Source organism: Desmodus rotundus, chromosome 2 (assembly GCF_022682495.2).
Source record: "Desmodus rotundus isolate HL8 chromosome 2, HLdesRot8A.1, whole genome shotgun sequence".
NCBI lineage: Eukaryota > Metazoa > Chordata > Mammalia > Chiroptera > Phyllostomidae > Desmodus > Desmodus rotundus.
Genome location: NC_071388.1, coordinates 139831351 through 139848631, shown reverse-complemented (window position 1 = coordinate 139848631; position 17281 = coordinate 139831351). Strand labels below are relative to the sequence as shown.

Here is a 17281-nt window from a genome sequence, read left to right as displayed (position 1 = left end):
CATTGCATTCACCTCAGGTAGCAGTATCTCTGGTTCACTAGACTTGAATGTTAAATCAACTGACTTAACAAAATAAAGATACAAGATTGGGAATGCTTTAGCAACACACTCTGCCCTATTTCATGCTGACATCTGGAGAGAATTAAAAATCTTTCCCCCACCCCTTCCACCACCTTTCACACCATCACCATCAACACACTCATAGACAGTTGCACTTCCAGCAAGTAGAGCTGTGGGTCCAAGAGTGTTGAAGATCAAGTAAATCTTTGATGGGAGAATGAAGAGAGTAAAAATAACTTTTCCAATTATCTTTTCTCTCCCCTTTGGAAAGTTGAGTGGGAAACTGAAAGAAACCCATAAGAATAAAGAGAGCAGCTAAGTGACTCTACTTTAATCTGATGGAAAGATTCCTTCAGTCTCCTACATGGTCCAATCCATTTCACCAGGATAAAAATTGCCAATAGACTTAGCTAAACCTCAAGATTTGGGCATTTATTTGCATGGCACAGATCTAAATATATTATCCTGAAATCAAATGATTCCTATTTTCAAGACTTAGATATGTGAGGTGTCACACATAAATTCCCAAGTACCAATTACCATGACCTATTTTTATTTTTTCATTGCTTCTAGAGAGAGAGGAAGGAAGAACGGAAGCATCGATGCAAGAGAGAAATATCAATCGGTTGTCTCTCGTACAGCCTAGATCAGGGAGTGAACTCACAACCTCGGCATGTGCCCTGACTGGAAACTGAACCTGCAACCCTTCGGTTATGGGACAACGCTCCAACCAACTGAGCCACATCAGCCAAGGCACCATTATCTCTTAAAGGCCAACACAATTCCTAGCTTATTAACTGCTCAGTAATCACATGTTGAAATTTTTTGGCTTTAGTTTGCCTGGTCTGCCATAATTAGTAAAACATGCTTTAAAAATTTGTGGAATAAATGAAAATGTCCTTTGAAACACTGAATACTACACAAATGCAAGATATTCCTACTTTTAGCTGGTATGCGACACTATAATACCCCACCAGGAAGTCTGCCTGTCAATTCACCAAGCTTCATTAAGAAACTAACAAGTGGGCAACATAAAAAACTGACATTTGGAAGAACTTAGTCCTCGCCCTTTGGCTTCCTGCCCTCAGGCCCAAAGTGTGACCCTTAAATCCATCTCCCCAAGAGACTACTGAAATGCTTGTGTGGTCAAACTGGTTCCGCCATTGGTCCCATTCCAAACAAAGCTCATTAGTTTTACTTTTCCCTTTAGATTTGTGGGCTAGAGTTTTATTTGTTGCATAATAGAAGGCACTAGCAGCTTGTATTTTTCTTTGTCCCTTGGCATTGAATCAGCAATGTATCTATTACATTTTCTTTATTAAGTGGTGGTTCACTATATGTCCTTAGAGTGGGCTGTCTTTCTAAACACTTATTAATTTAATTATAATAGTATACTAACTATTCTATGTCTCTCATCAAAATAATAAAAATGACCTAGTGCTCTAGCTTCAACTTTAAAAATCTAGACCCGCACTGTCAATATGGTAGCCTCTAGACATAGATGGCTACTGAGCCCTTGAAGTATCACTAATCTGAATTTGAGATGTGCTGTAAGTAAAAAATACACACCATATTTAAAAGACTTAGTGGAAAAAAGACATTTTTAAAATCCCAATATATTATATATTATATGTTGAAATGATAATATTTTGATTATATTGAGTAAAATTAAATATACTTAAAATTAATGTCAACTGCATTTTTTAATGTGGTGACTAAAAAATTTAGAATTACTGGTGTGGTTTACATTATATTCCTACTGGACACCATTAATCCATATTCTCAAAGAATCTCTCTAGAGACTTTCACTTCATGGTCCTGAATAGTTTTGCTAAATTACTTAATTCTACTCCACTTTTTTACAGGGTTTAAAAAAATGGTTATTATCTCATCTTGAGAGTTGACAAGAATATAAAAGATAAATTAAAGCTAATTAATAAGCATTAATCATTTTTACATGGCACTGACCATGAATTTCCAAGAGCTTGGGACTTCTTTTAAACACCTACATTAACAGATTGTGTCAGGCCAAGTGCTACCTAGTACTGAACCAGAAGTAGTCTAATGTTCTTCTTGCCTAGACATAACTTTCTCAGCCTGGAGTCCACTGAGCATAATACACAGTAAGTGACATATAATAGCCTGCACGGTGATATATTCATTGGGCAAAAATCATAGCATTTTCCAGAACAGCATCTCAAAGTAGAATATTAAAAAAATCGGAAAAGGAGCTCTGTTCCTAATACTTATGATTTATTCTGAAACACAGCTTTTAATCTATATGTTGTATAATATATGCATGATGTATGACCACCTCTAATTAATACCTCTAATTCATACATTAGAGGTATTTTTGAAAAATGGGTGACTACTGTATCTGTGGCCTAAAAAAAGAAAAGAAATTTTTCTTAAGGAAACTAAGAGAAATAATGAAATGCCTAGCATTAAAAATAAATGTTCACCAAGTACCCACCCCTCTGTGCCACTGGTTTTCAGCCACTGACTTGAAAAGCAAGAATCATAAGCAAACAGCTCAACCACGAGAAAATAGCACTGTCCTTTTGATCTGGAATACACAGCAAGAGCTTTATTAAATGTCACTGAGTCCAAAGGAAGTATAGGCCTAAGATGGGCCATTTGTGCAAAGGAAATAGAAGCCTGCAAAATGACAGAGAACAGGCAAGAGCGAGAGCTGATAAAGACTCAGAAGAATAGCTGCATTAGGAAAATTGTTCTGTATAATTTTCCTACCCTTCACTAAGGAACTGCACTCGATGGCAGTGACAGGATATTCAAAAAGGGAGAAAATTATTTTTCTTCAACACAAGCTTCTAATAACAAGAAAGTTAATAAAAAGAAACCATTCAATGGATTTAATAATGCAAAGATAGTGTACTTAGAATAATTTAATCTTAAAGATACCCATGTTAAAAAAAAAACTCACAAAGAAGAAAATGAGATAACTAAAGACCGCTCAACATTTATGTACAGAAGCACTTAGTGTTATTCTATTGTAGTTCATCTTTATGCTTCCCATTCTCCAGACAGACAAACCAAGTCATTGAATTAACTTGCCACAATTTTTTAAAAGCCTATAAAAGGACCAAAACTAGAAGTAAATTAATTTTCAATTGATTTTTTTAACAATTTCTCACACAGTTCTTTCTCCCTACATCCTAACTGGAAAGACACTATTCATAGGACAACATGAATGGCTTTTAATAGATCTAATATGAAGGCAATAATCTTAATAGTTTACTACACAGGTGGTCTTCGAATCAAGTTCAACTTTTAAAACACCGTTCCACAACACCGTGCTAACCTCTTCCACCAAACTCTAACCACTATTAATGGTTACAGTTAATGATTCATCCTTTAAAACATTTTATAAAATGCATACAATCATAGATTTTTATTTTTTATTTTTAAAATGGAAATGGGATGGAATTATATATAATATCATAAGGTTTTCTTCTTTTCTGTATATCACAGACATTTCCTTTTCAGTACTTATTTTTTAACCTATATAATTTGTTACTCTATGAATGCCCAATATTTTTCTCAACTACCATTGTATGAATGAATATTTATTTAGGTTATATGTGATTTTTTCACTATTACAAACAATACAATACCATTTTTGGCTTATATCTTGCAACTTACATAGGAGTTTCAGAAGAATAAATTCCTAGAGCTGGAATTTCTGTGTCAAAGATAATTATATTTTGGGGTCCTCGGGAAGATATTACAAAAATTACTCTCCAAGTGACTTGGGCCAACATTCCCACCAGAATACTAATAAATAATAATAAATACGAGGGCCTGTTTTTGCATATCCTCACCAACACTAGTGTTAACAACTATTTCAATCATACCTGACAGGAGAGAAAGAACATTTCTCAGTCTTTACACCATTTGGATTTTTTGATGAATCAAAGTTGAGAATTTTTTCTTCTTGAGTTTTTATTTTTTATTCTCCTCCTCCTTGCTCAATTGGTCTTTCCTAATGTTATCTGTGATAAGGAGAATAATATTAAGTTCTCTGTCTTAAGACTTACAGGGTATATTTGAAGACATCTGACTCCAGGAATTGGCAATAAAATTCACTACTGAATATACTGTGAATTCCAGCATTTTTTGTAACATTTTTGGTTTAGTTTTTCATCAGACAAAGCAGAAATCAGTCTTATTCTGCATAACATTCCCTAGGAGCAGAGAACATTTTAATTTGGTCTGTATTCAGCAAAAATCCAAAAGTTTCAATATTCCCCAATTTAAAATTTCAACTCCGTATTTATGTGATTTTCTCTTCAAACAATTTCTATCTTTCATGAACACAGACTCAAACCCAAAGAGAAATTCTTACCATAAATGTATACTTCAAAAGGAAGCAAAAAACAAGAGGAGTGCTTCAAGATTGCCACGGAAGGCAACATGCCGGCTGTGCGTCCCAAGGACAGCATGTGAGAGCTTTAGTGAAGCATCTGAAGGCTTCAAATGCATCAAATTAAAAACCATGCCCATTAAAAGAAACTCTGCTGGCATCAATTCTGTCAACATTTCTGGAGGGAAGGAAATGTTTTGAGTTGTTTTGTTGTTTTTGTTTTTTTTAAGATATGAAAGACATGAACACAGCTGGGGATAAAGATACTTTCTTTATAGAGGTTATCCAGATATCTCACTGTCGGATATTAATGTTAAGATAAAAGTAAAGTAGATTTTTGACAGTGGACATGACAGGGAAGTGAGCTACAAGGAGCAAATAATTTTTCATCTGCAAAAAATGGAGTGCTTACAGAGTATCATCAAATCTTGAGGATTTGAACGCAACTTTAAAAGATGTGTAATTCAACCACTTATCCACATAATGCTTAAATCTTTTCTGTGGGAGATTGGTCAAATGTTCATTCACTCGATGTTTAAGTGCACTCAGTGATAGAGACCGTGTTACCCACTGGGATAGCCCATTTAACCTCTGGGCAGCCATGATGATTAAAAAGTCCCTCTTGGTATGTCCTGCTGAAATCTTTTCTTATACTTGTTGTTATCGATCCTGTTCACACACTGGCATTAAACAGAAGCTGTTGGCTGGCTAATTCTACATCCATTCCCAAACCCTTCTTCCTTTCTCCTTCTATCCAGACCAGCAGGAAAACTAAATACTCCCCTTTTCTGGTCTCCATTGTAGCTAAGGGTTGCCAGTGGATCCCAATTATGGCTAATGAGACATATGAAAAGTTTTCATGAGTCTTCTGGGAAGCTGTTTTCATCTCTTCTCCCTAATTTCTGCCTTGAGCATAAACTTAATAAAGCTACAGTTGCTACTTGCAACCAGGAATCACAGATGATGGCCCTCATATGCCTGACCCACCGAACACTAGCAGCCACCTACCTTTAGACGTCTTGTTACTTAAAAAAAGTAAACTCCATCAGTCCTGAGGGATTGTAACTCAGGGTTTCTGATGTTTGGACCTGAAGACAGCCTACTTAATACACATACCATATGGTCACACCGAAAGATCCATTAATTATGTCATTTGATAACACCTCATATATTAACAGAGAGAAAATATTTTAATAAACTGGCATAGTTACCTACACTGATTATACTTTCACCTTCAAATATCAACAAAGTAGAATATATTGTAATATTACAACAATTTAAAACTACTAGGTAGAGTATACCCATAAGTAAGACAGCTTTGTAAATGGAAGTGAGAGACCATCGGATTCTGATAGAAGGCCAATGAAGGAATTTTTTCACTGTTCCTGGTCAATGTCCTCTCTTTTCTATCTTCTCCTTCTATCCTATCTTACCTCACCTCCAAGGTCACATTAAATTAAGGTTCCTAAACCCTGGAGAAGCCAGGCAGAAAGACTCAATTTGTTTTCTCTTTCTTTTTTTTTTTTTTCAAGTCTATCAGGATGTCAGTTTTCTAAAAATTACTTGCAGCCATAGCTTAATTGCAAAAAGGAAACTGAATTTTACATTTCCCAGGATCATCAAATGGGGGTCTCAAGTTGCAATAAGATTTAGAGATACTGATCTGCTACAATCTTTAGACTGATAGCAAAATGCTCCGCCAGAAATATGTCTAAACCTTCAACCTATTTTTACAGCTTGACTTAGTGCATATTACCAATGATGCTCTAAAATAATTAAGTAGTCTCTCACAGGGATTTTAAAAACACATCAGGATAAATCTGAATTTCTTGCATGATTTACACCCAACTGAATACATCTGAAGAAAAGCTATAATTGTATTATTATAGAATTTTAATTCTATCAATTGCATTTCTGAATCTGTCAACAAGACCAATCATAGATCTTTGAAGTGCTTCAGGAACTTCTAAGGATGATAGTAAAGTAGATGACTGAGTGCACTTTAGCAAAAGTAAGACACCTGGATTTGAATTTGGATTTTGCCCCTCAAGGACCGACTGAATTACTGAACCCCACTTACAATCATCATCAGTAAGAAGAGAGTAATTATACCTACCTCATAGGCTTATTATAAGAATAAATTTAAGATGTGTGTATATATAAGCCGTGTGTGTGTGTGTGTAGAATTGAGAGAGACTTCGAATTCTGATAGAAGACCACCGAAGCAATTTATTCATTGTTCCTGTTCCTCTCTTTTGTATCTTCCCTTTCAATTCCTATCTTATCTCACCTCCAAGTTCACATTAATTAAGATTTCTAAACCCTGGAGAAGCCAGGTGGAGTGACTCAATTTGTCTTCTCTTCCTTTGTTTTCAAGTCTGTCAGGAGATTATGTGTGTTTGCGTGTGTGTGTGTTCAATACATGGTTAGCTATTATCATTCTTTTAAAACGTATCGTTCCCCTTTGGTTTAGACCTCAAAATATTAGTCTCTTTTACATTATCCTGGCTTCCCCCAAATTATTTCTTTTTAGTTGGTTGAGTGATTCAAAATTATGGAATATATAACACAAGTATAAGTTATTTCCATATTTATAAAACTTCCTTTTTTAAAAATCTTTGAATCATTTCCATCCTTTTGTAGAAATAGAATGTATGTGGTTTGGTAAGAGGTTTTAAAAGAATGGAAATGATAAGCAGGTAGAGAGAGAGCCCCCTAATGTTAGAGATATGCCTAATTTGTGTTCACACCAAAAGGTCAGCAGTTCAATTCCTGGTCAGGCACATGCCAGGTTTGCAGGTCAGGTCCTCAGTTGGGGGCGTTAGAGGCAACCCACCAATGTTTCTCTCCATCTCTTCCTCCCTTCCCCTCTCTTTAAGAATAAATAAATAAAATCTTTTTAAAGAATAAAATATACAAACTTTCCATTTTACATAGAATTGTTTTCAGGAAACTAGATATATAAAGGAACATCTTTGGAAAGATAAATGAATCTTTATCTCTTTAGGGTATCATTATCCTTAAAATATGATGATGAAACAGAACGGTTTCACTAATGAAATCTCAACTCTAAACTATCTACAATAATGAAGGAAAACACTGATTGGATGACTTTTTAAGCACACAAACAGAAAAAATAGTTTATAGTTATTTCCAAGTGAGAACATGGAAATGAGGTAAAGAAAAGGGAAGATAAATTGGGGCACTCAACTTTGCCTTTATTATATCAAAGAAACTAGTGTTATTTTAAGAAGGCAAATGATAGTCCCTTCTCAGGGCACAATTTGATTCTAACTGATCTCTAGTTTACTCCTCTTAGCTCCTTATGGGAAATATAAAGTGGGTAGAATACAAGCTTGTTTAAAAAATAATTTTAGGTAGACCTTTACTTCCCACTTTACCACAGTCTCCACCTCCCTTACTGTTCATAGCCCCACTCGGATTAAAACCTTTATTTATTCATCTTGGTCTCTACAGGCACATGATGTTGGACCCCTGTCCAATGTTTCTCCCACCCAACCAAATAATCCCATTCACCAACCCAGAACACTATTCACTACATAATTCCACGATCAAACGGCCTCCCTCATTTTCTCTCTGCCTAAATTCCACATCTCCAAAGAACTTTACTCACAGGACAACCCCGTTAGGAAGGGGTTCATAGGTTCTGGTAGATGATTAATAACTGGCTCTCCCTGGAAAAGAAAGATATCCTTGCTGGGGTGGGGGTGGGGGGAAAATGGAGACAACTGTACTTGAACAACAATAAAAAAAAAGAGAGATCCTTGATTTGTAATGTTTGTCTGTTTCTGTAGTATAAACTCTCCTGCCTCAGCATGGTCAATTTCAAAACTTGGAGTTGGAAAGGTGCCCACAACCTGCTCTCCAGAGCTAATAACAGCTGGCTCCAGCACACAATTGTTTTGTCAGACTAAACAGTCCAAAAACTTTGAAAGGCTGTCCCCAAATGTTGTATTTTTAAGAGAGGTGAGATACTGTAGTTGACACAGCACAGAGCTGAAGTAAAGAGAACTGGGTTATAGCTCTAGCTCTGCCATTGCTAACTAGATGACTCCAAAGCTGCATAACTACTCCGAGTCTGTTTTCTTACCTATAAAAGAGCTAGAGCACACTAAATAACCTTCTAACACTGACAGGTCTATGATATACATAACCCTTCATATGATCATATCTTATCACCCACCTCAACTGAAATCTCCTTGAGAGTAGGCTATGCCATAATATACTATGTCCTTAACAGACCAAGCACAGTGTTTTATACTTAGGAGGTGCTTCACAAATAGTTTGTATTTAATAGGTACTTCGCAAATGTTTTTGAATGAATGATTAGCCTAAATGACGTTGAAGATAAGCTGGGAATATGATGAGTTAAAAGAAGAGAATGGGGCCTGGGAATGTATTAGCACAATGAGACAAGAATCAAGTGATTAATTGGAAGAGTAATTTTCTCTAACAACATAGATATTTTCCAGGTCGGTAGCGGATGGGAAGTGCCATACTTAGTTGCACACCATGTCTGCCCCTTCCTTCCCCTCCAGGGCCACCCTACGCAGGAACCAAGCTCTCCTCATTTCTCAGCCCCACTAGTAGAAACTTCCCTTCCCCACCATTGCTTGTCTGCTCTCGACGTCATACTAGTCTGCGCTTTCACTTTGCCATTTGTATCTTTCCTGTCGTATATCTCTGCCAGATTTATACCAATTTCGTTCTTTCCATTTTTCTCCTGATGCTACTTGTGAACTTAAAGAACTTAAAAGTGTAACTGATTAGGACACTATTATCAATGCCCATAGAGCAAAGCACAAGAGGACTCTACGGACTGAAGTAAAATTGGATACTCAACAGAATGATGAACAGGAATTTTTTAATCTCAGCTTTGGCCAAGACTCCAAAGGCCTAGTTATTGTATAATAGTGAAGTAAGAACAGCCCTGTGCAGGATTGCTAATCTCTAACCAATAAAAACTCCTGAGTTGAGTTGAAAGAGTTGAAGAAGAAGAATCCTTTGGGGGGAGGATAGTTACTCAGGTATGGTTGCTCCTTTGGGGGGGGGCGCGGGGGAGGGAGAGACTACTTCTTTGCCTGAAACCAAGTGAAAGCAAATTCAAGGGATACTTGAAGAGTTTGAGAAGTACTATTTCCCGGAGTTAAAGGGAGCTGAAGTGCTGGTATAAAAGGCTGTGGGTAGACTGGCCTGAAGAAGTAAAGCAGAGAGAAAGACAGGATTCGGGATTTCTATAGACCAGATGTGGGACACACAGGAGAAGGCCAACCTAGAGGTATCTTGAAAGAACTGCCTGGAAGGACAAAGGGACTCAAGAGACAGGTGACAACAAGAAGTCCAGAAACAGAGGACAATGTCAAAAGCTTTATGAGGCATCACCTATTTCAATGGAATTAAGAGTCACATTTGACATTCTCAGAAGGAGAATCACCCTCAAAACCTTCCATGAAAGAGTCAGTTGAAACATCTATGAAGTCAGAACCAAAGCACATCGGTCATACCTTTGCTGCCCCCGTATCTCTCCTCCTTCATCATCAGGGTTTCAGGGGCCAGAAACCACAACTAGAGATTAGAAGAGATGCCACTTCACACACACACACACACACACATACTCCAGGCTTCCAATCCTTGGTCAGGCCCTGGTTTAGAAAGAGAGGAAATTTAAACAGGACAATAGGTTCAGATTATTATACTGAACAGTACTCTCTGAAGCTTCAAGGGACTGGAGAACTATTAATTATCAGAGAGTAACTTAAAAAAAACTATTAGTTCTACTCAAATTTATCTAAGAGCCAGGAAAAAAGCTATTCAATAAAATGTGTTAAAGAGACAGTAAGGGAGGAAATGTTGCGTTAGGTGGTTTTTCTAATGAATCCTGCTTTTTTACTACAATGACAGTAGACTTAGGAAAAGACTGGCCCCCAACTCTTAAGCCCTTGACTATCTTTAATGCACTCTAGAACATCTGGAGGCCTGGGCTCACCTGGCCCTAACGAAACTGTAAGCACTACTCTCCAGGAACAGCAAAAGCTATTTCTTCTTCAATTCTGTTGTTCTTCTATGTTTCCCGACTACTAGTATTAAAACTATTTTTATTGCTTTTCATTAAAAATACACAGTGTATTTCTACTCCCCTATAGCTTTTAAGCCAGCTAATCCTAAGATCTGAAACACTACTACACTTAGAACATTCTTTACAAAGAAAAACAAGAGCATTGGTCCAAAATCAATGGTTGGGGCCCAAACCATTTAGAGACTGAATTTCGTGGCAATACGTGCATACTCCAGTGGGGACTGTCTGTGTAAGAGTGAAACTAAAATCTTTATTCAAAACAATAATCTCCGTATAGAACTTGTATACCAACCTCAGATCTCTCAAAGGATGTAGATGTTTTCTGCAGGAGGCCTGATGCAGGGATAAGAGAAACTCATTATTCCATCTGTATAAATATGTTACAGTTTGTATAGTCACGTACCCAAAGTAGACATGGCACAAGCGAAGACTTCCAGACATTTGTCTTTTGGGGATCCAAGACACCGTAAGTTGACAGAGTTAATAAAGATATATTCTAGGAATCATGAACCTGCCCATTATTTTTCTTGGAATAGCAGCCAAAACCAATAGCAAAAAAAAAAAAAAAAGACCCAGTGCTGCCAAGATGGCAGGCATTCTTCACTACATTTCATGCCAATTATTTCTTCCTGTATGAGAAGCAGGCATTAGTTTTCAACCCCTGCCCTATATTTCAAATATGTGGGTTGCAGACCAAAAGAAACACTAGCTATCACAAAAACGCTACGACAGCCTGTCACATGATGAGGAATCCCTTTAGGCTCGCAGCCAACAAGTTTGGCTTGAATCTACAAACTTTTATAGGGTAAAAATGTGAGGTAAGAAAAAAAGAGGAAAATTGTCCTCCCTTCCTTGAGAGGGCTTATTTATCACAGTACCTACTACATTCAGAGGTAGAAAGAAATGGAAATAATAATGCAGCATCTCCTTGTCTCCACAGTGTTAGATCATGCACCTGGTTGCTTCTCTTCTTTCAAGCACATACTAGTCGTTCAAGTAAAATCTCCAATAAAAGATCCCTGGCCTACCTAAATTATTCCAAAGATATGGGATTGAAATAGACAAAAACATTGTAATAGTGTATGCCTTTTGTGAATGGGATGTCATTACCAAAGGCACTTATAGTGGCTTAATAGGTATTTAAGTGAGGGGTGGTGTATGGCCATAACAGATTCCCCAAGGGCCCCCCAAAAAAGTAATATCCAAAAGCGCCCAGTGTCTTCCCAGGGGTAGCTTTTTTCAGGGGAAGAACTTAACTCTGTAAAGATTCACAATGTGTTAAACTGAAAAATGTAATGAAGATACATCCCTAGCCCTCTAAAGCAGACCCCAAATATAGAGAACATACGAGATCACAAAACGTTCTCAGAATATATCCAAGTTCTTCATGGCTGTCAAGACCCAGAGAGATTGATTTAATTTTCTATGGTAACAGTCAAGAAATAGGGTTTTAAATAAAATTATTTTGCCTTACAACCATACCAAGTCATTAAATAACTTAAGTCATCACCAAGCCCTATTGTTTAAAAATATATTTTTGTTTTTAGGTATAATAAGGGAAGCATGGGGAGATAGAACAGGAGGCATATTTGTATTACCTTGTTGGTCAAAGTAGATCTTCAGTATCTATCCCGCATTCATTTACTTCATTCAATTATTATCCATTCACAAATATGTAGTGAGTAACTACCACTTTCCGGGTACTGTGCAAATTGCTGGGGCTGAAAGTGTGGACAAGATAGACAAGACTCCTGTCCTCATGGAGAGACAGAAAAGAAAGGACAGTTACAACTGGACTTTAAAAAACAGAGAAGACTCAAGCTGAGCCAAAGTCCAGGGCCTACCCCTCCAAAATACTTGGTCAAGAAAACCAATATTTGTAGAAAGCAAGAATTCTAGTCTTGGCTCTGGCAGTAACCTAATGTGTGATCCCAAACAAGTCTTGATTACTTTTTGGCCCCCAATTTGCCATGTGTAAAACAGAGATGATGGTGCTTTTTTTAACATGATACATGGAGCCAAGACTCAAACATAATAAATAAAATAGTACAAAGTACCCTATAAGTAAAATATATAATTATAAATATTAGAAAACACTTGCAGCAAAAATATTCATTAAGAGTAGTGTCCTATTGGCCTCACACCTGTCAGAATGGCTATCACCAATAAATCAAGAAACAACAAGTATTAGTAAGGATGTGGAGAAAGGGTATGCTTTTGCATTCCCTTGTTTGGTGAGAATGCAGATTGGTGCAGCCACTGTGGAAAGCAATATGGAGATACCTCAAAAAAATTAAAAATGGATCTGCCTTTTGACCCAGAGACTCCACTTCTGGGAATATGTCTGAAGAACCCAAAATACTAATTCAAAAGAACATATGCACCCCTATTTTCATTGCAGCATTATTTACTATCACCAAGATATGGAAATAGCCCAAGCGTCCATCAGTAGATGAGTGGATAAAACAACTGCGGGACATTTACACAGTGGAATACTACTCAGCCATAAAAAGAAGACATTTTACCCTTTGTGACAGCATGATGGATCTGAAGAACATTATGCTAAGTGAAATAAGCCAGTCAAAGACAAATACCATATGGTTTCACTTATATGTAGAATCTAATGAACAAACTCAACTAACTAGCAAAATAAAGACAGACTCATAGACAGAGAGCAGGATGACAGCAAGGGGGGTTAGGAGGTGGAAGGATTGAGCAAAAAGGGAAATGGACTCATGGACATGGGTGACAGTGTGGTGATTGCACAGGGAGGGGAGTATAAGGGGGTTAAATGGTAATGGAAAAAATACAATAAAATTTTTTTAGAAAAAGAGTTACTGTTCTGTTACCTAATTCAAGTCTAACAAAAGTTACCTGCTGTCAAAGATGACAGCCCAAAGAGAGAAATAAGTGGTGATTATAAATAAACATTTACACAATGCATTCTGAAGGACATAAAACACTGAGTTTTGCACAAAGTCACAAGCTAAAACATAAAAATACTTCACACAGAATTTTATTTGAATTGTTCACAAATCATGTAAGAAAAAGAACATGCATATTTTCTACCTAGTATCCTTTAGAATTAAAGAAATATGAGTGAAATAAGACAGGCTTTTAAAAGATGAATATGTTTTTTTAAATGAACAAATAGGTTTATTTCAGTGAATATTCATCAAATCCAGGGAAAGAAGTTAAAGGAATAGTCCGTGAAGTTTGTTTTGGGTTTTCGTGGTGTTTTCTCCCCTCTATCCCCTACTTCTCCACCATAGGAAAGGAGCCAAGAATTATGAGCTGGGGTTTCTTTTTCATTCTCCCATAATTCAAACACTTTTTTTTCCCAACTGAAAAAGGGACAAGTAAGTCTTCAGCCAGGATCCAGAATTCCCACTGTCAGCTTCAGAGAGGATAATTAAAAGCAAATAAATATACATTGGATGTATAATTGTAGTCAAATAGAAGAATTTTTTCTACATCTAAAACAAAAAAAAATAATCTTAGTATTTTAAGTGGCTTTACCTCTAGGTAGAAAATATTTTTTTAATAGAGGGAATGTGCAAAAAGAAACCCCTCATAAGTGGGTCTGCTGGGCTCCTTAGGGCGATGAGTGCTGAGGGGTTCTTATTTTTAGACAATGAGGACAATGGGCTTAAATCCAAACCCACTGAGGAATCCAAACCTGCCACTGTGGGAGCAGTCAGTCAGAAGGATTGTCACTGAATGTTTTAGCCAAAGAGGCGCTGGGAACACACAGCTCATCAGAACCAGCTTCCCAGTCTTCAGGTCCTGGCACACGTATATGGGAAAGCTCTGACCCTTTTGCAAATGGACAACTTGACACCCCCCCACCTTGGTGTTGTGGGGCCTACCTCGTCCAGTAGCACACTTCCCATAGAGCAGAGTATTAACTTGATGTGAGATGATTTATCACCCAGTTATTGTAGGCATGTGAGGAGGGGAGCTACAAGAAGGAAACATTCTAATGCATTCTCACTCCAGGAAAGCAGAGACAAGGTAGAGAGGGCAAGTCTATTATAAGTTTAAATACTTAGTGACTTAGTGGAGTAAAGATTTAATACCAGCTCCTTGCCAACAGAAGTAAGAGAGGGCAGAAAGAGCCTGCAAGAAGGGAAAATTACACACACACAAACCAGAATTTTGCCTGTTAGAGAATGCAATTCTACACATTGGCAGAAAGCTGCAAAGGAATAAGTTTTCAGTAAAGGCTGTCAAAAATCAAAAGTATCACTATAAAGGTACTATAAAAACACAAGCAAAAGGAAGACACTAGGCAGTTAGATAACCACCAGCCCACAGAAAATGTCTTACAGAGACATCAGCATGAAGAGAAACTGCATCTTAACCAAAAACATCTGATGGCTGAACTCTAGACGCCTTGTAAACAGGGTTGGTGCCTCTATTTTTCTCCCAGCAGCTGACTGCAATTTTGGTGGTTTAAATGAAAGATGGAATTTTCTGTACAGATGAAACCTATATGTTTGGTGTTTGCATTTCTGAAATCTTTCTTTAGTCATATAAGGCTCCGGTGGATTCGGACACAAGCAATACCACACACACACACACACACAGACACACACACACACCCAAGTCCTCATGTCCTATGCTAACAAATAAAACCAGTGGGGTAAGAAGTAAACTCATTATTATTTGAATAATACTTAAAAGATTGCCTAAAAGTATTTTCCTTCACCAATTTACCATTGGTGTGATCTGAAATTGCCAGTATCGGTGTACTTAATGGACTCAAAGCATTCAATGGCTCTGGTAAAAGGCAAATATGCTGCAGGTATAACCTGGATTTTCTTATGCCTTAACAGAGGAGGATTAAAATAAAGTTCTCCTTTAAAAAATAACTTAAATGTTCCCAGCTTGTGCATCCACTTGTGTTAGGCCCTCAGGCCTTCAGCAACACCTACCCTACAGCTCCAACCCCCACCCTGGAAACTCTTTTTCATTGTTTCTGGGTCTTCAGAGGGTATCTCAGACATGTGCCTTACAGTCCTGTCTCTGCTGGCTCCTGCGGTGGCCTGGGCCAGGAGTAGTCACATATCTGCAATTACCACCATCCCTAAACGAGCCCCCTGAGATCAAATCTCTACAAGGAACAGTGTCACAGCAACGAACATCTCACCCCTTTGATCCCAGGACTTGAGACTCCTCTGTCAGTCTCTCTCTCAGTGCGCCCTGCCTCTGGAACTTCCCTCACAGTTTTAGTCCACATCTCTCCGCTTTCCACAGAGCTCAGGGGTGTGTTCAGCAGTGCTGGGGGACAGCTCCAGGTGACTGACACCAAAGTGCTCACTGACCCACCCAGCCCAGCCCTTGATGGCCAAGGCTCTCTGCTGGGAGCTCATCAAGCCTAGTCCTTCTCCCAAGACGTTTCAGTGTTTGTGCAAACGTGTTCCCAGCAAGCACAAGATAAAAATCTGCCAGATATGCCTGAGTTTCAGTCTCAGTCAGACCACAGCCACATATGGAAAGATGAAGAGATAAATATTAACATAATATTATCCACAAGCACCTTCATGAAAATTAGATTCTTTTTCCCAGCTTTATTGAAATATAATTGACAATAAAAATTGTATGTGTTTAAGGTGTACAACGTGATGATTTGGAGTATGTATACACTGAAATGATTACCACAATCAAGCTAATTAACGCATGCATAACCTCACATACTATTTTGTGTGTGTGTGTGTGTGTGTGTGTGTGATGAGAATACTTAAGATCTATCCTCAGCAAATTTCATGTTTACAATACAGTATTATTACCTATAGCACCAGGCTGTACTTGAGATCCCCACAACTTCTTCCTCTTACAACTGAAAGTCTGTACCATTTGACCAACAGCTTCCTGTTTCCACTACTCCCCATCCTCTGGCAACCACCATTCTATTCTCTGTTTCTATGAGTTCGACTCTTTCACAGATACTGTATATGTGAGATCATACAGTATTTGTCTTTCAGTGTCTGGCTTACATCCTCCAAATTCTGAGACCAGTTGTCATCTCACAGAGAGCAAATCTCCAAATGATAAGACAAATGAGACTTGATGAGAGGGCAAAAGGGGAAAGAGACACAAAGGCTAAAAATTTGAAAGGCTGGAGGTCCTGCCCAGAGAGAAAAGTCCCAGAAGCCAGATGCCTTAGTGGTGAACGATCATGAAAAGCCTGAGGATGCTGAGTACACAGCAAGAGACACCTGGGTGAAGGAGCTAAAATGGGAATGGAGAGACACCAGAGATAAACTAAATCAGGTCTTAGTGTTTCCGAGTCAGTCTTAGAAGCAAATTATCTTTTTCAACAAAGTTCCATGCAAAAGTTTCATTTCATATATTTGTTATTGGTTCTCCCTGTAACTGGCTCTGTCCCATCCTTAGCCAGTCATACATCAGTCTACATGACACCAAATATCCAGCCCATTCAGCCATAATCAAAACTCCAGTCAACCAGCCAGCTGTTTTCCGTACGTAACGCCAAGCAATCAACTGGACTAACTTCATGCCTGGAATGAGGGAAAAGACCAGATGTTTTGGCATTATGTAAATGTTAAGTGCCAATTGAAAACAGGAGTGTTAGCTGTCATTTTACATACAATTTTTAAATGATCCACCTTGCACTTTTCTCCTGAGTGGGACATAAACCCAACAAAGGTATAAGATACGCATACACAAACATACGTACACACATGCACCCAAAACGCTAGGGAGTGTGTATATGT

The 17281-nt window shown here is 37.8% G+C and overlaps 1 long non-coding RNA gene across 2 annotated transcripts in view; it reads right to left on the bottom strand.

Moving 5' to 3' along the window:
- Positions 1-17281, bottom strand: part of LOC123480676 (uncharacterized) — a 60803-nt gene that overhangs the window by 16942 nt on the left and 26580 nt on the right. The window contains exon 4 of one of the 2 annotated variants that reach the window (XR_008426165.2): positions 12172-12292. The exons of the other annotated variant lie outside the window; for it this stretch is intronic. This is a non-coding gene — a long non-coding RNA (uncharacterized lncRNA). Of the gene's footprint in view, positions 1-12171; positions 12293-17281 lie in introns of those variants that run through there. 2 annotated transcript variants of the gene reach the window in all.